Here is a 2,735-nt window from a genome sequence, read left to right on the forward strand (position 1 = left end):
CGGGGTGTGAACTCGGCTAGAAGGTTCCTAAACCTCTTACACATTATGCTCTTTTGCCTTTTTATCAGAAATATGGGTACAGTCTCTAAATGTTTGCATATATGTATATAGGAGAAGAGAAATACACATACATGCACACACACATGTATCCTTCATGCATAATTGTTCTCTTTCATTTGCAAAGCTCTGCCTCTAAACAGGGAAAGGATGACTAACGTTCCTCATGGTTGGCTGATTATCATAATACAAATTCCTACAAATGGAAACCATTGCCCTAGCTAATCTTAACATCCTTACATCAGTAGCTATTTCAAGAAAAAGCAATTCCCATCTGTTATAGAAACATATTCAGTGACAGCATATATCTCCTTATTCTAGTACCATCCCATTGCAGTGAAATGTTGAAAACAGCATGATTTTTTTTTTTTTTTTAATTCTGGAAAACTCTCTCTAAGCCAAAATATGTGAGGGGACTCAGTCAGTGACTTCTTGGTTGTTATATGTATATACAAAAGAAGGACTATTACCTTTGTTTCTGCTTTTGAATTTACTAAATGATCAGATGTGTGTAACAATCAACCCTTTGAGTTTTATGTGCTTATCTCAGAGTAGTATGAACATCTGTTACTTTTCTGCTCATCATGTTTTTCCTGTGGGGAAATAGTCCACCCCCACCTGGTGGAACCATCATTTGCCTGGTCCTGCCTTGCTCGTGACAGGGATGAGCTCAGAACTCAGACTGGCCAATCCATGTGTCCTATCTGCCCGGATGCTGAGAGTGTTTCAGGGATGGGCATGTGGCCGGAAGTGGGACAGTCAGGGTTTTCCCCTAGACTTCTGCATGAGCCATTGAGGGAGAGGGTCTTCCCTCTCTTGAAGATTTCTAGGCATGAAGATAATATAAGCCTAGGATTGCTGAGTCATTGCTGGCATGTGAAATGAGTCTGCCTGAGAATTAAGCCAAAAAAGAGAAACTGTATAGATGCTCGAAAGGGAGAGAAAAGATATAAGACCTTAAACTCTTTTTGAATTGAGCCTTATCTGAAGCTAGGATCTAATTTGGGGTTTTCAATTGTGCAAGCTTAAGCAAAAGGTGAGTTTCTGTCACTTGCAAACCAAAAGAATCGTAATACGTGGACTCCTAGAACCTGAGAAATAGAAGGGAACTTAATGACCTTATCTCCTACCTGGTAAGGAATGCCATGTATTGCACTTTTGTCGTTGGTTCCCTAGGTTCTGTCTCTGCCGGAAATCCTGTAGTGGCAGAAGGTTAGNTTAAGCTGGCTCATGAGAGCTGAATGTGCACATCTCTTCCCAACTCTGAATTCAGTGACATCCAATTAGTAGCTTGAAATTGGCCATAGGGGAAGTATTTACACCATGGAAATTGGCAAATGCTACAAATCAGCATTAGCACACCACTGAAAAGGGAGTTCAGAACCCCTTTTGTAGTTGTAGATGCCCGGAAGTGTGAATGTGCATTAGGTGAAGTCTGGTGACGTAGGGTATCTGGAGGAGAGTAGTGGTTGATGAAGCTTCAGGTTAAGATTGAGTCAGATTCTAGAAGTCCTTGATTGTCAATCAAAGGAGCCTTGATTTTATTTTATAGGCACTCCACCCATTAAAATAAAACAAAACTTTGTGATATAATCCTATTTGCATAGTAGGCTTATAATTTCAGTGCCAAAGTCACCATTAGACTGCAAAAGTGAGATGTTGGAAGTGGGAGACCATTTAAGAGAGGATGTAGTCATAAGCAGCACAATGGAAGTCTGATAGAGATCTGGATAGGGTAGTAACAGTGAGGTGAGGGAAAAGGAATAGACAGGAATGACACAGAGAGTAAAGAATTTAGACAACGACAAGTGATTGAATGGGAGTTACTGGGGTGAGGTAGGAGGGTGTCCAATATTACCAAAGTCACTTACTGGGGGACTGAGCATTGATGGTATTATTTACAAAGATAGGAAGGATAGGGGGAACAGTATAGCTGAGTGGAAAGTAATAGCCTTAGTTGTAGACAGGTTAAATTTGAAGACATTTTTAGACCTTAAGAAATGCCAATCTATTATCTCCAGAGAAAGAGATAGAGATAGTAGGTGATGATAAAGATCAAGGGGGTGGAGAATAGAACACAGGACGGGAGCACAGAGCAGGGAGACACAAGGGAGATAAAGAACATCCCAGTAAAACTTTCCATTATCTTTTCATTCATTTACTAATCCACATGTTTAACAAACATCCCCTAAGTGTTAGGCAACCATATATTATCCCACCTTGTCTGGAACATTCCCAGCTAATATGTTTTGACCCAGTATAGCTGTAAATAGCATCCCTTTCTACTCTCAAAAGTGTCCCAGTTTGGGTGATAAATCATATCCTTAACTGCGTGCCACAAACAGTGCTGATAATCAAGAATTTAATGATTAGCTCATGTAGACCCTGCTCTTAAGGAGTTCAACTAAATATGTTTTTTGTGGTGTGGGTTGTAAAAGTAAAGTAAAAGTTATGCCGTCCTCTTTCATGTAATTTATAACCTGGAGGTGAGGGTGTCAATAGCCACCTACACAAGTACTAGAAGGCAGAGTACAAGCCAGTGCCAACACCATGGCATCAGCCAATAATCCCTAAAGTACTAGAGAAGGGTCCATCAATGAGTTGGATGTCTATTTTGTCCTCCAGATCTGTTTTCTGATGTTTCCATGCTCCTCTGTGTCCAGGGGGCCTGACATGCA

The sequence above is a fragment of the Hipposideros armiger genome, unplaced genomic scaffold (assembly GCF_001890085.2).
Source record: "Hipposideros armiger isolate ML-2016 unplaced genomic scaffold, ASM189008v1 scaffold_279, whole genome shotgun sequence".
Lineage (NCBI taxonomy): Eukaryota > Metazoa > Chordata > Mammalia > Chiroptera > Hipposideridae > Hipposideros > Hipposideros armiger.